Source organism: Anomaloglossus baeobatrachus, chromosome 5 (genome assembly GCF_048569485.1).
Source record: "Anomaloglossus baeobatrachus isolate aAnoBae1 chromosome 5, aAnoBae1.hap1, whole genome shotgun sequence".
Lineage (NCBI taxonomy): Eukaryota > Metazoa > Chordata > Amphibia > Anura > Aromobatidae > Anomaloglossus > Anomaloglossus baeobatrachus.
In genome coordinates, this window is record NC_134357.1 from 170496066 (window position 1) to 170517510 (window position 21445).

Below are 21445 nucleotides of genomic sequence, written 5' to 3' on the forward strand. Positions count from 1 at the left end.
GTAGGGACGGTTAGGCAGGGATTAGCAATATGCACTCAGAACTGCTTGTGGTTTTGGGTGCATATTTCACCTGACAGATTCACTTTAATCCCAGGCGCCTCAGTACACAGACTAGTCCACAAGCTCTGCCGCTTATCTCTACAATTTGTTGGGCAAAATAATGACAGACAAGAATCAAATTGCAAGTGCTAAAAAATATATAACATTGAAGATCATGAATATGGATATGATATGCATAAAGTCAGTGCAAGTGTGCCGCCCCGTGCTCGGCAGCCGAACCGCTCGGGTCTGGACCTTTAGTGGTGGTGGCTCGAGGGTCTCCGGACTCGGAGGTCCTGCGGTCATTTTGATGAAAAAGGGGTTTGTGGCTTGGGGACGTAGGTGTACGGACGGAGCCGTGTTAAGTTCATGACGCCACCCACGGGATGTGGTGAAGGTGGACACCACCACTGCAGTTACGGGGCACCCAGGGGAGATGTTGTGCAGCAAGTTGTTAACCCCTCCGTGGGTAGGGATGTTGGTCCTGGGACCCATTGGGGGGGGAGTTGGGCGGTGCAGGGAGATGGGCGGCCGGAGGGCACTGATGTACTCACTATTAGTAAACACACGAATCTCTGGTAAACCAAGGTGATGGTGGTCGGTTCCCGCAGCCGGCTGCAGTCTGGTCCGCCACCCGGTTGGTGGTCTCCGTCTTTCTCCCACACCTGCTTTGTGATGGTGGACTACCTGCACTTTCAACTTCAGGAGTCCGCTCCCCGGCTTGTGGTTGCCTGAGGAGCCCTTTGCCCGCAGACGCTGGCCCGTGGGATCTCTCTGCCGTGGCGGTGGCTTTCTATCCCCCTTGTTGGGCTGTTGCCTTCAGTCGGGACTTTGGGTGGGACAGGACCTAAAGTCCTGGCTGCAATCAGTTAATTAGATAGTCCCCAGTAGCTTCTGGACCTAGCTTCAGGGTCTGAGTACCCCCCTTTGTGCTCCGGTTTCCGAGTCAGTTCCCCGGGTCGGTACCGGCGGGCCACTACCCTGTCCCAGTCCACCTCGGTTCCACCAAGCCGTCTTCCCGGCTCATGCAGATGGAGACTGCTGTCTGACTCCTAGCCAGCAGTACCAGAGCTCCTACCCTGGCACTGGTTCAGGTTTTGGTTCTTGCATCTGCTGGAGCTGCACACAGCTCCAGCTCACACACCTCTCCACCTTGAACTCTAACACCTCACTTCTCTCCACTCACTGAACTTTCCCGCCTCAGGCCATCTGAACTCCTCGGTGGGAGTGCACCAACTGCCTGGCTCTGCCCCCTGGTGTGTCCATCAAGCACTGAGGGAGGTGACTAAGGTTTTAAATGTTTGGCTGCTGTCACCTTGTTAGGGGACTGGTGTAGTGCGGGGCCCTATCTGTGACTAAGTAGCTCGGCCAGGGCGTCACACAAGCAACAGTAGATAATACAAGATGCAAGTGCAAAACAATGAAGCAACAAAGTATCACACATGAAAGTAATGTATATTCAATCCAAATATAAGAGGCATGACTATATAGTACAGAGTACGAGTGCATGACAAAGTATGGCATACATATGGCGATTCCCTCGTCAGGCATGTTTTCCTTCATGAGTGTTTCCCTTCTGCATTATTTGGATCTACTTTCTCCATGTTTATTATTTTTTCATGCATATCTATTACTCCTTTGCTGTATTATTGCCATGCACTCACATTTTGCACTATATGTTCATAGCACTCATTGTTTATTTGAGTATACTTATTGGCCCAAAAGTGAGTACAGTGTAACCTCGCTTAACAAGTAACCCACTTAACGAGAATTTCGCTTAACAAGCAAAGCTTTCAGTAAATTTGTAACTCGATTTACGAGAAAGCTTTGCTGTACGAGCAAAATCCTCACTGCACACACTTCCGGTTCTGTACATCCACCGTGCTCTGACCCGCACTTGCAGTCCATACAAACACACACATGCACACACATGTACGCACAAACACACACAAACACACACGCACGCACCACGTACATACAGTATTATGCTCACCTTACCTTCCCCTTCCATTCCACCGCCGGCCTCATGGTTCTTGTAGTTTCCGGGTACATCGCGACATGCTCGCGGTGAACTACATGACCCAGGAGGCCTGCGAAGGAACGGAAGGTAAGGTGAGCATATAATATAATATAATATAGTGTACCTTCCGTTTCATCGCCAGCCTCCTGGGTCCTGTAGTTCACCGCTCTGCTCCACTCCAGGCTGTGCATTGGCATCCATAGCAACGAAGCAGGAACTTCATGTCAGATGCTACTCAAAGGCAGCACGCTGGTCAATCTCAAACTCTGCCTTTGACGTCAGCGCTCTGGCCGCGGAAGTTCCTCCCTCGTCGTTATGGTAGCCCGATAAACAGCCCGGCCCCGTACCAGAGAACAGAAAGTCCCAGGAGACCGGCGATGCAACGGAAGGTAAGGTGAGCATATAATATGTGAGTTTGCGTGCGTGCTTGTGTGTTTGTGTGAGTTTGTGTGTATTTGTGTGTGTTTGTGCGTGTTTGTACGTGTTTGTGTGTGTTTGTGCATTTGTGGAATGACAGAATTGGGGACCAGGATGGGACATTTAACACGTTGTGGAACAAATCGTCTGCATTGCAATGATTTCCTTTGGGAAATCTTGCTTTGCTGAACAAGTAACTTGGTTAACAAGCATAGTCCCAGAACGGATTGTTCTCATTAAACAAGGTTCCACTGTATATAGCCAAATCAATGAAATTTATCACAATAGATTATATGAATAATTATATACACTGACACACAGCAGAAGATGTTTATTTGCATTTAGTTACATTGTTTGTGTATTACATTTATCTCAGTTTATTCTCGTAAGAGCTCCAAATGTCTTCCATCAATACAGAAACATTCCTCTTATCTACTTCTGGGCCAGCCTGTACATTTTTCTCATGTACAGTGGGTGCGGAAAGTATTCAGAGCCCTTTAAATTTTTCACTCTTTGTTTTATTGCAGCCATTTGGTAAATTCAAAAAAGTTCATTTTTTTTCCTCATTAATGTACACTCTGCACCACATTCTTGGGAATGATGCAACAAGTTTTTCACACCTGAAGTTGGGGATCCTCTGCCATTCTTCCTTGCAGATCCTCTCCCGTTTCGTCAGGTTGGATGGTGAACGTCGGTGGACAGCCATTTTCAGGTCTCTCCAGAAATGCTCAATTGGGTTTAGGCTTTGGCAGGGCTTTGGCTGGGTCAGTCAAGAATGGTCACAGAGTTGTTCAGAAGCCACTCCTTTGTTATTTTAGCTGTCTGCTTAGGGTCATTGTCTTGTTGGAAGGGGAACCTTCAGCCAAGTCTGAGGTTCATAGCACTCTGGAAGAGGTTTTCTTCCATTAATATCTCTGTACTTGGTCACATTTATCTTTCCTTCAATTGCAACCAGTCATCTTGTCCCCGCAGCTGAAAAACACCCCCATAGCATGATGCTGCCACCACCATATTTCACTTTTGGAATTGTATTGGGCAGATGATGAGCAAATGGCTGCAATGAAACAAGAGTGAAAAATTTAAAGGTGTCTTTCCGTACCCACTGTCTGTTGCTTTATTGTTTTACACTTCCACCTTGTATTATCTAATTTTGTTTCTTCCAGATTCATGACTTTCTATGTCATGTATTCTTATGCACTTGCAATTTTTAGCTATGTTTTTCATGGATAGAACTTGTACGTATTATAGAACTAGAAATAGGCCCGATGCTATCGCATTGGGAGTGCAGTGAAATAAACATCTGTCTATGCTTAGTGGTGCTGACAGGAGCAGTGGTGAGTGGGGCTGGGGGGCATACAGATCTGGTCGGGAGGTTGGGGGCATATAGATCTGGTCGGGGGGGCTGGGGGCCTACAGATCTGGTGTGGGGGCTGGGGGCATATAGATCTGGTGGGGGGCAGATAGATCTGGTCGGGGGCATATAGATCTGGTGGGGGGCTGGGGGCATACAGATCTGGTGGGGGGCTGGGGGCATACAGATCTAGTGGGGGGGCTGAGGGCATACAGATCTGGTGGGGGGGCTGAGGGCATACAGATCTGGTGGGGGGGCTGAGGGCGGGGCTGAGGGCATACAGATCTGGGGGGGCTGAGCGCATACAGATCTGGTGGGGGGGCTGGGGGCATACAGATCTGGTGGGGGGCTGAGGGCATACAGATCTGGTGGGGGGCTGAGGGCATACAGATCTGGTGGGGGGCTGAGGGCATACAGATCTGGTGGGGGGCTGAGGGCATACAGATCTGGTGGGGGGGGCTGAGGGCATACAGATCTGGTGGGGGGGCTGAGGGCATACAGATCTGGTGGGGGGCTGGGGTCATACAGATTTGGTGGGGGGGCTGGTGTCATACAGACCTGGTGGGGGGGGCTGGGGGTATACAGACCTGGTGGGGGGGCTGGGGATATACAGACCTGGTGGGGGGCTAGGGGTATACAGATCTGGCGGGGGGGCTGGAGGCATACAGAACTGGTGGAGGGGGCTGGGCGTATACAGATCTGATGAGGGGGCTGGGCGTATACAGATCTGGTGGCGGGGCTGGGGGTATATAGACATGATGGGGGGGCTGGGGGTATACAGATCTGGTGGTAGGGGGGGCTGGGCGTATACAGATCTGATGAGGGGGCTGGGCGTATACAGATCTGGTGGCGGGGCTGGGGGTATATAGACATGCTGGGGGTATACAGATCTGGTGGTAGGGGGGGCTGGGGGTATACAGATTTGGTGTGGGGGGGTTGGGGGTATACAGATTTGGTGGGGGGGAGGGCTGGGGGTATACAGATTTGGTGGGGGGGCTGGGGGTATACAGATTTGGTGGGGGGGCTGGGGGTATACAGATTTGGTGGGGGGGCTGGGGTATACAGATTTGGTGGGGGGGCTGGGGGTATACAGATTTGGTGGGGGGGCTGGGGGTATACAGATTTGGTGGGGGGGTCTGGGAGTATGCAGCTTTGGTGGGGGGGTCTGGGGGTATACAGATTTGGTGGGGGGGCTGGGGGTATACAAATGTGGTGGGGGGGAGCTGGGGGTATACAAATGTGGTGGGGGGGAGCTGGGGGTATACAAATGTGGTGGGGGGGAGCTGGGGGTATACAGATGTGGTGGGGGGGAGCTGGGGGTATACAGATGTGGTGGGGGGGGAGCTGGGGGTATACAGATCTGGTGGGGGGGAGCTGGGGGTATACAGATCTGGTGGGGGGGAAGCTGGGGGTATACAGATATGGATGGGGGGGGCTGGGGGTATACAGATCTGGTGGGGGGGCTGATGTCCCCTGCAGCAATCAGCACATTGTTTAGTAATGTGCTGCTGCTGGTTCCCTTCTGTCCCCTATTATGCCATGTCTAACCTGTCCTCCGTGACCGCAGAGCATCCAGCTGCAGCACACAGACTCCTCCGTGACAGGGTCCGGTGTACGGAGCGGCCGCTGCAAGTTGATGTCATGGCTTGGCTTTACTGCGGTTGAATGCTTTACGGCACCACAAAGCATTCAACTGCAGTAAAGGGCTGACAGCAGAATCAACGGCCGCCCCAGACAGGTGAGTGTACAGCAGTGTGCGCGCGTGCGTGCGCGCTCACGCGTAGTGTATACATGCATGTGCACTGCGCTATGTGTGTGTGTATGTGCTCGGTGTCTGCTATGTGTGTGTCTGCTATGTGTGTGTCTGCGTGCGTGCGTGCAGTGAGGACCCGGCAGCCGGAGCATCATTTGAACTGCGGCTGTGCAACGGACAATGCCGCGGTGCATCGCGGAATAGAGAACACAGACAAAACTGGTGATTGTGTAAGTAGATATGGAACTGTTCATTTCTTCTGGTATTTTTTCAGCCTAAGGCGGGCTTTGCACATTGCGACATCGCAAGCCGATGCTGCGATGTCGCACGCGATAGTCCCCGCCCCCGTCGCAGCAGCGATATTTTTGTGATAGCTGCCGTAGCGAACATTATCGCTACGGCAGCTTCACATGGACTCACCTGTCCTGCGACCGTCGCTCTGGCCAGCGACCCGCCTCCTTATTAAGGGGGCGGGTCGTGCGGCGTCACTGCGACGTCACACAGCAGGCGGCCAATAGGAGCGGAAGGGCGGAGAAGAGCGGGATGTAAACATCCCGCCCACCTCCTTCCTTCCGCATATCCTACGGAAGCCGCGGTGACGCCGGTAGGAGATGTTCCTCGCTCCTGCGACTTCACACACAGCGATGTGTGCTGCCGCAGGAGCGAGGAACAACATCGGACCGTCGCGTCAGCGTAATTATGGATTACGCCGACGCTGCACCGATGATACGATTACGACGCTTTTGCGCTCGTTAATCGTATCATCGAGCCTTTACACACTACGATGTCGCATGCGATGCCGGAAGTACGTCATTTTCAATTTGACCCCACTGACATCACACCTGCGATGTCGTAGTGTGCAAAGCCCGCCTAAGTGGTCAGCGCAAAATCATGGATTAATCTCCTATATTGATCTGAGTCTGTGATCAAACTTACCAATACAAGTCTAAAGGGTGCTTTACACGCTGCGACATCGCTAACGATATATCGTCGGGGTCATGTCGTTAGTGACGAACAGCCAGCGCCGTTAGCGACATCGCAGCGTGTGAAACCAAGGAGCTACGATCAACGATCGCAAAATCGTACAAAAACGGTGATTGTTGACACGTCACTCCTTTCCTTAATATCGTTGCTGCTGCAGGTATGATGTTGTCTGTCGTTCCAGCTGCAGCACACATCGCTATGTGTGACACCGCAGGAACGACAAACATCTCCTTACCTGCGTCCACCGGCAATGAGGAAGGAAGAAGGTAGGTGGCATGTTCCGGCCGCTCATCTCTGCCCCTCCTCTACTATTGGCCGGCCGCTTAGTGACGCCACAGTGACGTCGCTATGACGCTGAACGCCCCTCCCCCTTGAAGGAGGGATTGTTTGGCGGTCATAGCGACGTCGCTGTCAAGGTATGTGTGTGTGACGCTGCCGTAGCGATATTGTTCGCTACGGCAGTGATCACCAGATGTTGCACAAGCGACGGGGGGCGGGTGCTATCGAACACAACATCGCTAGCTAGCGATGTCGCAGCGTGTAAAGCACACTTAAGGATCTGTGAAAAATTTGGACAGCCCTCAGATGCTATACATGTTTAGTGGCCCGGCCCAGATTGTGTCTGTATATCTAAGTACATTCACTTATACAGTCATATGAAAAAGTGTGGGCACCCCTATTAATGTTAACCTTTTTTCTTTATAACACTTTGGGTTTTTGCAACAGCTATTTCAGTTTCATATATCTAATAACTGATGGACTCAGTAATATTTCTGGATTGAAATGAGGTTTATTGTACTAACAAAAAATGTGCAATCCGCATTTAAGCAAAATTTGACCGGTGAAAAAGTATGGGCACCCTTATCAATTTCTTGATTTGAACACTCCTAACTACTTTTTACTGACTTACTAAACCACTAAATTGGTTTTGTAACCTCATTGAGCTTTGAACTTCATAGGCAGGTGTATTCAATCATGAGAAAAGGTATTTAAGGTGGCCACTTGCAAGTTGTTCTCCTATTTGAATCTCCTATGAAGAGTGGCATCATGGGCTCCTCAAAACAACTCTCAAATAATCTGAAAACAAAGCTTATTCAACATAGTTGTTCAGGGGAAGGATACAAAAAGTTGTCTCAGAGATTTAAACTGTCAGTTTCCACTGTGAGGAACATAGTAAGGAAATGGAAGAACACAGGTACAGTTCTTGTTAAGCCCAGAAGTGGAAAGCCAAGAAAAATATCAAAGGCAGAGAAGAAGAATGGTGAGAACAGTCAAGGACAATCCACAGACCACCTCCAAAGACCTGCAGCATCATCTTGCTGCAGATGGTGTCAATGTACATCGGTCAACAATACTGCGCACGTTGCACAAGGAGAAGCTGTATGGGAGAGTGATGCGAAAGAAGCCGTTTCTGTAAGCACGCCACAAACAGAGTCGCCTGAGGTATGCAAAAGCACATTTGGACAAGCCAGTTACATTTTGGAAGAAGGTCCTGTGGACTGATGAAACAAAGATTGAGTTGTTTGGTCATACAAAAAGGCATTATGCATGGAGGCAAAAAACACGGCATTCCAAGAAAAGCACTTGCTACCCACAGTAAAATTTAGTGGAGGTTCCATCATGCTTTGGGGCTGTGTGGCCAATGCCGGCACCGGGAATCTTGTTAAAGTTGAGGGTCGCATAGATTCAACTCAGTATCAGCAGATTCTTGACAATAATGTGCAAGAATCAGTGACGAAGTTGAAGTTACGCAGGGGATGGATATTTCAGCAAGACAATGATCCAAAACACCGCTCCAAATATACTCAGGCATTCATGCAGAGTAACAATTACAATGTTCTGGAATGGCCATCCCAGTCCCCAGACATGAATATCATTGAAAATCTGTGGGATGATTTGAAGCGTGCTGTCCATGCTCGGCGACCATCAAACTTAACTGAACTGGAATTGTTTTGTAAACAGGAATGGTCAAATATACCTTCATCCAGGATCAAGGAACTCATTAAAAGCTACAGGAAGCGACTAGAGGCTGTTATTTTTGCAAAAGGAGGATCTACAAAATATTAATGTCACTTTTATGTTGAGGTGCCCATACTTTTGCACTGGTCAAATTTTGTTTAAATGCAGATTGCACATTTTCTGTTAGTACAATAAACCTAATTTCAATCCAGAAATATTACTCAGTCCATCAGTTATTAGATATATGAAACTGAAATAGCTGTTGCAAAAACTCAAATTGTTATAATGAAAAAAGGATAACATTAATAGGGGTGTCCAAACCTTTTCATATGACTGTGTGTAATGTATGTTATATGTAATAAGTTTCTTATTTTGTGTGTTCTTGCACCACCTACTGGTGAAAATGTACACTGTAAGAAACTGAAGTGCAGATTAGTTGTTTTCCCATTGACCAGTGACTTGTTCACATGGCTGAATAGGTGGAGCTATTTTCAGCCTCTGTCTGGCTAGACAGAGCTGGAATTTTCTTTCACACATCAGTTTTCTGCATTCAGGCACAATCCGGTTTGTGCCCGATGCAACGGATCCGTGTCAGAGTGTGTAAAAACTGATGCGACGGATTCGGTGAAAAATGGATCCGTTTTTTTTTTTTAAAGCTTAGGGAGAGGGAGAGACCCCGACATCCACGCACCATCCCGGCACTCCCGCACACACCATCCCGGCACTCCCGCACGCACCATCGCCGCACACATCCCGGCACTCCCGCACGCATCATCCTCACCGCACACCCTGACACTACCTCAGTGATGTCCCCGCTGACAGCGCGATTCCCTCAGTTGCTGCGGGGAGGTGATAGAGAGCGGCGGTGTTCCACGGCCTCTCCTGTCAGCTTCATGTAGCAGAGCTGAAATCGTCGCGGGACCTCGTGGATTACGTCGGACCTGGAGCGGTATTTGGAGATTTTAATGAAATGGTGAAAGAGGGTGTTTTTTTTGTCCTTTATTCCAAATAAAGTATTTTTTAGGTGTATGTGTTTATTTACTTGCACTTACAGGTTAATCATTGGGGGTGTCTCATAGACGCCTCCCATGATTAACCCCTTATTACCCTGATTGCCACCGCACCAGGGCAATTCAGGATGAGCCGGGTAGAGTCCCGGGACTGTCGCAACTAATGCATGCGGCAATTCTGGGCGGCTGCTGGCTGATATTGTTAGGTTGGCGGGCTCCCCATAACGTGGAGCTCCCCATCCTGAGAATACCAGCCTTCAGCCATATGGCTTTACCCTGGCTGGTGCCAAAATTGGGGGGGACCGCACGTCGTTTTTTTAATTATTTATTTATTTATTTTACTGCAATATATAGACCCGCCCACCGGCGGCTGTGATTGGTTGCAGTGAGACAGCTGTCACTCAGCGTGGGGCGTGTGTGACTGCAACCAATCATAGGCGTCGGTGGGCGGGGAAAGCAGGGAATACGAGATTAAATAATGGGCGGCCGGCTTTTTCAAATCAGGAGAAGCCGCCAACAGTGTGACAGCCGTGCAGCGCCGCGCAGGTGATCGGTGAGTGGGTGAGAGTGAGTGAATGAGTCAGTGAGTGTGAGTGTGAGTGTGAGAGAGAGAGGCTGGGGCCACACAGGGCACTACTGCGATGCTCGCATCACACTCGGCTCGTGCTGACAGCACAGCAGGAGCCGAGTGTCATGCTAGTGTGCCTGCATCCGAGGTCGAACCGTGCGAGCGGACCACAGCTGCGGGGGAGGGCCGGCTCTCAGGAGGGGCGGGCTGGCACGAAGGAGGGGATGGTGGGATTTCTCTCCCTCTCTCCTCCGTAGCCAGCTATTGCGATTCTATTCTATTCTATTCTATTGCGACCGGTGTACCGCGAGTGCAGTGCGATTTTTCTCTCGCCCCATTCACTTGAATGGGTGCGAGAGAAAAGAGTCTCGCATTACAGTTGCAGCATGCTGCGATTGTTTTCTCGGTCCGATTAGGACTGAGAAAATAATCGCTCATGTGTGCAGACACACAGGCTAGAATTGGTCCGAGTGGAATGCGATGTTTTATCGCACTCCACTCGCACCGATTTTCTCAGAGAATCACTTCTGGGCATGCTCAGAAGTAAAAACCGAATCCGGTATATGCTTCCAGCATTTGATGCATGCCACCGGATTCGGCGTGCATAAACTTTCATTATGCACCATGCCGCACAGCGCCGCAACCGGTGCTGTGCGGTTTTTTTATGAGACAAAAAACGTTGCATGAAACGTTCCATGCGGCCACCGCATTCATTAATTAAGCCGCATCCGGAAAAAGCCGGATGCAACGCAAGGTCATCAGGCACAATCCGGCGACAATACAAATCAATAGGGATAAAACGGATGCGGTACTGGATCCGTTTTAACCGTTTTTTTCCGGATTGTGCCTGATGGGAAAATTCTGATATGTGAAAGTAGCCTTAGGCGGGCTTTGCACGTTGCGACATCGCAAGCCAATGCTGCGATGTCGCACGCGATAGTGCCCGCCCCCGTCGCAGGTACGATATCGTGTGATAGCTGGCGTAGCGAAAATTATCGCTACGCCAGCTTCACACCAACTCACCCGCCCTGCGACCGTCGCTCTGGCCGGCGACCCGCCTCTTTCCTAAAGGGGCGGGTCGTGCGGCGTCATAGCAAAGTCACACGGCAGGCGGCCAATAGCGGCGGAGGGGCGGAGATGAGCAGGATGTAAACATCCTGCCCTGCTCCTTCCTTCCGCATATCCTACGGAAGCCGCAGTGACGCCGGTAGGAGATGTTCCTCGCTCCTGCGGCTTCACACACAGTGATGTGTGCTGCCGCAGGAACGAGGAACAACATCGGACCATCGCGTCAGCGTAATTATGGATTACGCCGACGCTGCACCGATGATACGATTACGACGATTTTGCGCTCGTTAATCGTATCATCTAGGCTTTACACACTACGATGTCGCATGCGATGCCGGATGTGCGTCACTTTCAATTTGACCCCACCGACATCGCACCTGCGATGTCGTAATGTGCAAAGCCGCCCTTAGACTCCTCTGCAGTGCAGACATCACGTAGAGAGTCTCTTCATAAAAAAATCTCCTGCAAGGCCCAAGACCTAGAATCTCATCATTTCCTGACTTCTACAGGCAATATACTATAGGCTTTCAATCCTGAATCCTCGCTGTCAGGATATGCACCGTGCATGTGTGACACCCTGGCAAAACCAGGTGTCACAGAGACTGCACAGATCTTCCAGGTGCAGGACTCCATCCTTCTTGGCATACCAACACAAACCCACACCCATGTACATAACACCAGCCAGCAAAGCCTAGTCACCCCCCATGACAATAAGGACACACTAGTGGGAGGGACCAGGTGGATGGGAGCGCCAACCTAGGGGTTCTGAGGTGTCAGGGGAGGGAACACAGCAGACAAGCTCAGACAGGAGTTGAGTACTGACAGTTGAGGAGTGAGGAGTGACAGAGGAGTCAGGGGTTGGGGCCCCTGGACTACCGGACTACTGACTAGGTGGCAGTCGGCAGACAGGGCCACAAGCGACGAGATCCGGTCGCGAGAAACCTTAAGTTGACTAGGGCAGGGTTGTAGCCCACCACGTGCCGACAGCTGGAATCCAGTCCAGAAGCCGTGCACAATCGGGGTGCCTGGACCCTAGGGCGAGGAAGGTTTCAAGCCCCTTGTCAATTAGCCAGCCGGGGACAAGATTCCATGTCTTGTCCCACCAGCAAGCCCAGAGAGCGAAATGGAAGCCCAACGCGGGGGATAGGGTGTCCGCCAGAACCCACAGAGATCCCACGGGTCAGATTTCGCAGGCCACAGCTCCCAACATACAAAGTTACCGGGAGTGGACTTCCCCGTTTCAAGCGGAGTTGTCCTGTTGAAGACACAAATACTGAGTGCCGGAAGAAGGGACCCCTGTTTGCTGTACCAGGGTGTGGGACTCAAATACACCCACCGGAGGTTACCGGTCACTGGCAATTTGGTTTACCACTGGACTCTATGTGAATTTCTTTGGAACTGTGAGTACACCATTCTTGCCCAGTCCAGCCCTGCATGACACTCTCTGCAGCATTCTTTCCCGTACACTTGGGCCCCGGGACAACACCTCCCCTACCCGTGGAGGGGATATCATCCTGCTGCCCCACTCCATCAGCCCCGGGGGTCCCATATCCAGGCAGCGGTTGTGCTACCTGGGGCCTTCCGCTACCCGTGGAGGGTAACATCTTGCTGACCCCACTCCATCACCCCGAGTATTCCCAACGGCAGCGGCGGTACTTCCAATTACCGTACACCACGGGTGGCGTCACGAACTATATCTCTCCCCTGTAAAAAATCCCCCCTCTTCATTTGAGTTTGACCCCTAGCTCCCTGGTCTGGAGACCCACGAGCCACGAATATTCACCACCCCCAGATCCGAGCGGTTCAATCCGCTGCAGGAGCGGCACACTCCTATGGAGTGTACGTGAACACAGCTGCCACTCTCTTAAAGGGTCAGCATGCCACTCCTAGGAAGTGCCTCAGCCTATTGCTGAGAGGCACTAGGTATTTAAGACAAGCATAAACTAGAGGAGTTGCCTGTTCAACACCTTATGTTTAGTCAGTGTGTTCTGTCTAGTCAGTTGTCAGGTCACATGTCCCGTCCCAGGTCTAGGCCCATCCCGTCCTGCCTGTTGGCACCTGGTTCCAGTGTTGTCCCTATCTGTACCTGGCTCCCAGCCCAAGCTGCCTGTTGGCACCTGTTTCCAATCCTGTCCCGCCCGTACCTGCAGCCTGTCCATCCTGCTTTGTTGGTTATAGTGATTTTGCCTGCCTGTCCTCCGCTGCTGGTGCAAGAGACTCTGTATGTCCTTCCTTGCCATCTGCCTTCCTAGTGAAATTGCCTGTGCGTCCTGACTTGTTGGTGCTAGATACTCTGCCTGTCCCTCCTACCTGTGTTGTCTGCCTTGGGCCACCCTGGTGGTCCCTGTCTGCACTTGAGACTCAGTCTTGTCTGCTTCTGTGTCCGCCCCTGTCCTGGAGGTCAGCTGTCACAGTCCCGATCCTCTACCCCATGTTATGGTAGGCCCCGGGTCTCCCTGTGGTCCAGTGCGTCCACTTCTAACTCGCCGCAGCACCATCCCCGGCGGTGATCATTACAACTTCCATGTCTATGTATAATTTTGTGGTATTTATGCACCCTTGTACCCTGGTGCTGGAACCACATTGAAATGTATATCATAAGTTTTTATCATATTACTAAACAATAGATACTTGAAGCCCAAATTTAGCTGAAATAGATTGTGGAAGCCATGTCGCATTTAAAGAGCTCTTGGAGGTGCTAAAATGGCAAAAAATCCCCATTAATTACTGGAATTTGGAAACTCAGGGAATTCTTTTAGGGGTGTAGTGAACATCTTGAATAGAAATGGGCAATTTATTTATTCAAGTGTAATTGAATTCTATTCAAATTTGACAAAAATCCACATTTTATAGAATTTATTTGTAATTCACTCCACGTCTATTCAGCAAAACAGCAACCAGCTGTGTCTGCCATCTTGCTAAACAGTATAAAAAAATAAAGAAAAAAACATAATTCTACTCACCATTCTCATCTTCAGCCATCCCTGCTGCTCCCTGCTCACTATGTGGTCCTCCATGCCTCCTTTGTGCTGCATCTGCAGGCCGATGCTCACTATTGGTTGGGACTTCCAACCACGAGCAGGCCCCAAAGTTCACTGTGCATGTTCTAGGGGCCTTTTCACTACCTGGAGCCTTGGTCTTGAGTCAACACTGAGCCGGAGATATGATGTGTCAGAGGTATATATACAGTAGGAATATATGTAGCGTTCCACGGGGCCTAAGGGGTTACTCGTCACCGGGCCAGTGGTTTTGTGGGGTTGCTGTGACATGTCAGCTACATGTAAATGACAAACAAACAGGTGCAAGGTGTAGAGGGGGATGGAAAGAGGGTGAAGGATCCCTGGGAAACGTGTCACCGGTTGCAGCGGTGACTGGGGTCATGGCCTTCTCTGCCGCTGACCCTTCCTGTGACTTTTCCTCTTTCAGGGGCGGTGTTGGATGGGAATGGGGAATGCTTTGCAGTGCCACCCGTAGTATGCGGCCAGGGATTAGCTGCCGCTGCGAGATGTTGCTCTCCTCTGGGGCTGATGTTAGCGCACCTCAGATAGTTCAGCTCCCCACAGGTGGAGCGAGCCCCAGGGAGGATGAAGACGATGGGGATGGCTGATGGCGCCGAAGTGCGGGGCAGTGGCCCCGGCAATTACAAGGACGACACAGGGGGCTGCGGTTCAAAATTCCATTTACTCACAGTTCTTAAGGTGCCCCAGAGGTGCCACTCTCCGCCCCCATGGATGGACTCTAGCCGATCCCGGGTGAATTAGAGGCAATCATCGGTGTCTGTGGAAATGTGTGAGACCTTCCTCCTTGCGCTGACACATGGTTCCCCATAGCCTGAAGCAATTTGGGGACCCCGCTGTCGGTGTAAAGTGTCCCGTTCCATATGCAGGTGACGCGGGTCCTCGCCATGCGGTCCGACCATAGCCCTGACCCCGGATCCTATATGTCACTATGCTCCGGGAAAGTGGGTAGTGTACGATGGGACATGAAATCCCTATCTCCTGCAGATTTGTTGGAGTCCGTGAAGGTGTCCCCAACTGAGGGCCCTGCACCACGACTTGCACTGGCACTGTGGGAACGGTTAGGCTTGACCTCAGCTACCATGTCTCCTATTGTCCCAACATCTCAACCACCTGCCTCTGTCTCTCGCCCTCTTTCAGTCTCATTCCTGCAGACTCAGGGCGGTGTTGTGGCCCCTGGACCTATCTACCATCCCAGGGGCCACAAACGCTGTTCCCTCAAGGCTGTCTGCTCTATTCTCTGTCCTGGGCTGTACTGTGACTAAGGCTGGTTTCACATCTACGTTGTTTCAACGCAAACGGACTCCGTCACTAATGTTTACAGTTCATTTATTTACAGTGGAAGAACTACAGCATGACTCATGCACTACCCGCATGTGTCCACATGGTGTCGCGCTTACACTGTAAATAAATGAACTGTAATACAGTAGTGACGGATTCCGTTTGCGTGAAAATAGCGCAAGTGTGAGTGGGGCCTAAAAGTGAAACTGTTTTGTCTTTCTACTCAAAGCAGCCCCTACCTCAGGAATGACTCAGCAGTGCTGGGGATTACCCATTGCTATGGTGCCCACCTGCAGTCTGGCTTTGTGTATGTGGTGACTCATGTTAGATGTTTGTAAGTGGCAGAAACCAGTGATTAACCTCTTCTCACCAGGGAGAGAATTACAACTTAAACCAAATGCAATACTCTGTGGCGACTGAAGCCTCGGGGGCACCACATAAACAGTTAGATATGTTTTAATACAATGGTTCTGTAGGGTCCAGAGATGCTTAGAGGTTCCCCGTGATTGTGGCCATTATCTGGCATATATCTCCTGAACATATGCATCTGACAGTGGCCATAAATGCACTTTGGTCCTGATTTATCATTATTGTTTCTCTGTTTTGTTGGAATTGTGCTCTTTTTTATTTGCTTTAGTGTATATGCCTTCTTCTCCATACGTTTTGAGACAATTCTTAAGTTCTTTCTTTTCTCCGTTTTAAGTTTCTTTTATATTTTTCCTTGATAACTTTGCTTATCCAGATGAATTAAACTGTGTCATGAAATGCAACTTTTTCCACGTCACTTCTTGGGCGCCTCTTACTCCATTCCTTGCCTTTAATAAGGTTTCTATTGAAGATTTCTATTTTCAATTTGACATTTTTAGACAAACATGCAACTTTTTAAACAATTGGTAAAAAATGGATAAAAATAAAAGCAAAGAGCATTTTTTAATTTTCATCAAGTTTATGAACCGTGTTTACCATTTGGAGAATTGACTTCAATAAATTGAAACTGATTAGTTGCTGCCTATGTTTCCAGCCTTAGGCTATGTGTCCACGTTGCTTTTTACCTGCTTTTTTGCTGCTTTTTCAACTGCAGTGTTTAATGCCAAAATGGTTGTGTTCTGCTTTTCAAGCAAAGTCTATGGGAATTTGGGTTTCCTGTGCCCACTATGCAGTTCAAACTGCAGCCTTTTTCTGGCAGAAATTTGGGCAAAAACTCTGCTTTGCAGTTCAAAACGCAAATGGCAAAAACAATTGACATGTCAATTGTTTTTGCCATTTGCGTTTTGAACTGCAAAGCAGAGTTTTTGCCCAAATTTCTGCCAGAAAAAGGTTGCAGTTTGAACTGCATAGTGGGCACAGGAAACCCAAATTCCCATAGACTTTGCTTGAAAAGCAGAACACATCCATTTCGGCATTAAACGCTGCAGTTGAAAAAGCAGCAAAAAAGCAGGTAAAAAGCAGGTAAAAAGCAACGTGGACACATAGCCTTAGTTGGCCATCCAATGTCTTACTCTATTTCTAACAACTAATCTTATTACTTAAAAACATCTTTTAACCTTCTTCAAACAACAGCACAGAGAGAGGATGAAAGATGACGGAATGAATGACAGTATGTTCTCCTTTGCTCAGGCACTGTTGTATTGGGTTCCTTACACTGGGTTATGTATGTTTGTGCATTGTCCTCTTGCTCAAGTGATTTCCAAATTGTAGCCATGCCATAATTCTGTTCTATGAAACTCACAATGTGCAGCTTTTTGGTACAGACATTCTTGTTTGTGATGTCTGCTTTTCATCATTTTCATCCCGACGTCAAGACACAAAGCTGTTTTTCTCTGATACTGGTAACGATCCAACTAGCCAATAATTATATTTTCTATGTAAAATGTAATATACTTCCTAGGCTAAGAAGATAAAACTATTTTATTCCCAATATGTGACAAGCAGACTCATAGATAGCTAAGACGTGGCTTACATCTGCATCGTCACTTCAATTTATAATGGAGGTAGAATTTATGGTATGACACATGCTATCAGTGCTCTCATGGACTCTACTGACATAATGGAATTTATTTAGCGTTCTGTCAAGATTGCTTTCTTTGTAATGGAAAGAATAGCGCTGCATGAGACAGTATTCTGCTTAAATATTACAGAATTTAAGAACAGACTAGAGCTTCTAAAGCCCGCTACACATGCTTCAATATATCTCACAATCCGTCGTTGGGGTCAAGTTGTAAGTGACGCACATCCGGCATCGTTTGTGAGGTATCTGCGTGTGACATCTAAGTGCGATCAGGATTGAACGCAAAACCGTTGATCGCAAACACATCGTATCTTTGTCTAGAATTGAGCGTTTTGTTGCACGAACCTAGTCAATTGTAACGTGTGACATCCCTCACATGATTTTGGTGTCTGATGCTATGTGCGCAGGTGTGCGCTCTTCACCGCAGCTTAAAAAAGGTCCGCTTCAGAGCGCAGCTGAAAAGCTGCGTTCTGAAGCGCCTCACAATGTCTGTCATTCACTAATCTCTGTCAGTCGGTCACTATCTCTGTCCCTCACTCTCTGTCCATGTCAATCTATCCCCCTCTCTCATACTCACCGATCCCCGATCCCCGGCGCTGCACGGCGTTCACACTGCTCCGGCGGCTTTTACTGTTTTGAAAAAGCCGGCCGCCCATTAAACAATCTCGTATTCCCTGCTTTCCCCACCCACCGGCGCCTATGATTGGTTACAGTGAGACACGCCCCCACGCTGAGTGACAGGTGTCACACTGCACCTAATCACAGCAGCCGGTGGGCGGGTCTATACTGTGTAGTGAAATAAATAATTAAATAATTTAAAAAAACGGCGTGCGGTCCCCCCCCAATTTTAAAACCAGCCAGATAAAGCCATACGGCTGAAGGCTGGTATTCTCAGGATGGGGAGCTCCACGTTATGGGGAGCCCCCCAGCCTAACAATATCAGCCAACAGCCGCCCAGAATTGCCACATACATTATATGCGGCAGTTCTGGGACTGTACCCGGCTCTTCCCGATTTGCCCTGGTGCGTTGGCAAATCGGGGTAATAAGGAGTTATTGGCAGCCCATAGCTGCCAATAAGTCCTAGATTAATCATGTCAGGTGTATGAGACACCTTCCATGATTAATCTGTAAATTACAGTAAATAAACACACACACACATGAAAAAATCCTTTATTAGAAATAAAAAACACAAACATATACCCTGGTTCACCACTTTAATAAGCCCGAAAAAGCCCTCCATGTCTGGCGGAATCCAGGATGCTCCAGCGTCGCTTCCAGCTCTGCTGCATGGAAGTGACCGTAGCTGCAGACGACACCGCCGCTCCTGTCACCTCCACGCAGCTAATGAAGACAGCCACGCGATCAGCTGAGCTGTCACTGAGGTTACCCGCTGTCACTGGATCCAGTGGTGGATGCAGTGGTGGCCGCGGGTAACCTCAGTGACAGCTCAGCTGATCGCGCTACTCAACTCAGTTGCAGCGTGGAGGTGAGAGGAGCGGCGGTGAGTAGCGCGATCAGCTGAGCTGTCACTGAGGTTACCCGCGGCCACCGCTGCATCCACCGCTGGATCCAGTGACAGCGGGTAACCTCACTGACAGCTCAGCCGATCGCGCGGCTGTCTTCATTAGCTGCGTGGAGCTGACAGGAGCGGCTGTGTGTGCTGCAGCTCCTGTCACCTCCATGCAGCAGAGCTGGAAGCGACGCTGGAGCATCCTGGATTACGCCGGACATGGAGGGCTTTTTTGGGCTGATTAAAGTGGTTAACCAGGGTATATGTTTGTGTTTTTTATTTCTAATAAAGGATTTTTTCGGGTGTGTGTGTTTATTTACTGTAATTTACAGATTAATCATGGAAGGTGTCTCATAGACGCCTGACATGATTAATCTAGGACTTATTGGCAGCTATGGGCTGCCAATAACTCCTTATTACCCCGATTTGCCAACGCACCAGGGCAAATCGGGAAGAGCCGGGTACAGTCCCAGAACTGCCGCATATAATGTATGCGGCAATTCTGGGCGGCTGTTGGCTGATATTGTTAGGCTGGGGGGCTCCCCATAACATGGAGCTCCCCATCCTGAGAATACCAGCCTTCAGCCATATGGCTTTATCTGGCTGCTTTTAAAATTGGGGGGGACCGCACGCCATTTTTTTAAATTATTTAATTATTTATTTCACTACACAGTATAGACACGCCCACCGGCTGCTGTGATTGGGTGCAGTGAGACACCTGTCATTCAGCGTGGGGGCGTGTCTCACTGTAACCAATCATAGGCGCCGGTGGGCGGGGAAAGCAGGGAATATGAGATTGTTTAATGGGCGGCCGGCTTTTTCAAAACAGTAAAAGCCGCCGGAGCAGTGTGAACGCCGTGCAGCGCCGGGGATCGGTGAGTATATGAGAGGGCTGCTCAATTCAGTTACTCAGGAGTTTAGCGGTCACCGGTGAGTCCTTCACTGGTGACCGCTAATCAGGGCACGACACAGACAGAGCCGCAGCATGACAATGAAGTCGGGGGAAGTTCACCCGAGTTCATTCTGACTGTGCGGCTCTTTCTGTGTCTGCTGTCATCTGCCATTCAGCTCTGCTACATGGCTGTCTGTGTCTGCTGTCAGCGGCCATGTAGCAGAGCTGAATGGCAGATGACATAGTAAAAACGCATCCCTACACATTACACACGCTTGGCAAGTCAATAAATAAAAAAAAAAAAAAGGTGCCCAATACATACGTCACAGAACACATGATCTAAAGGATCGCACACAAAATTGACCAATTTAACATAGACTACTAACGCAAGTGTGACAGCAAATGAACGACCTATGTGCAATCTCATAACCAACCTGGGCGTGTCACATCGCAAATGCGATTGTACAACTAATTGCAACGTGTAAAGCTGGCTTAAAGCAGGGCAGGCAACCTGAGGTCCAAGTGCCATGTGGCCCATGAAGTCTTTCTGCGCAGTTGTTAACTATTTGGTCACAGACTGTTATTGTATGAGGGCTGCTTATATTGTATGTATTTTTCATATAGAAAAGTGTTGGTTAGCACCGTAAGGATGGATATCTTCTAACAGTGCACTATGTGGTCATGTCTATGACTATGTCATCATGTAGGTAAAAAGTAGATTCGTCAAAGAAGTAGTCATGCGTGAGTGTTGCCGTAATCGTTGTAGAATATGGTAGAAGAGAAACACTCGACAGTCAGCATATTGTATAAACTATAATGGAGAATGCCTTTTAGGCTTGTGAACAACAGAGAAGATAACCTCTATACTCCTGAGAGCGAGAGTCTAAAAATGGAGTCAGAACCTACTGGTAGTAGATATTTATGTTGTTTTATTGTTTCCCTTGAGGATAGCCCAATTTGGCAATGTGACACTCACACCTACATGGGTTGTGCGTCCCTGCTCTAAAGTGATTGTGAAGCATTGGCCAGCTTGAGGACCATATGATTACCATACATGATCACAGATCATGGCTTCCTGGGAGCCGGACTTCTAAATTACAGTTTTTTTAAATGTCTGTAAACTTTTCTGACTTTTTACCGATGATGTTATATTTGAATTCTAGTGACTAATGCATCTGCACATTGCCTTGAGAATTCACATTTGAATGTTCTAGCTGGAAATGGGTTTTTTTCTACTAGCTTCTAACCTTTATATCTGTCTGATGTCATGATTTACTTTTTACAAAATTAGCTTCTTTATATGTGGTATGCATACAGGGACATAAGCAAAACTTGTAGAAGAACCCCTTTATGCTAAGTACTCTACGAAATATTAATGAATACAGGGAGGGCCATTTATAGGCCTAAATAAAATGGGAATGGGTGGTGATATCATATTCCTGTTTGTGGCTCATTAGTATGTGGGAGGGGGTAACTTTTCAAGATGGGTGGTGACCATGGTGGCCATTTTGAAGTCGGACATTTTAGATCCAACTTTATTATTTCCAATGGGAAGAGGGTCATGTAA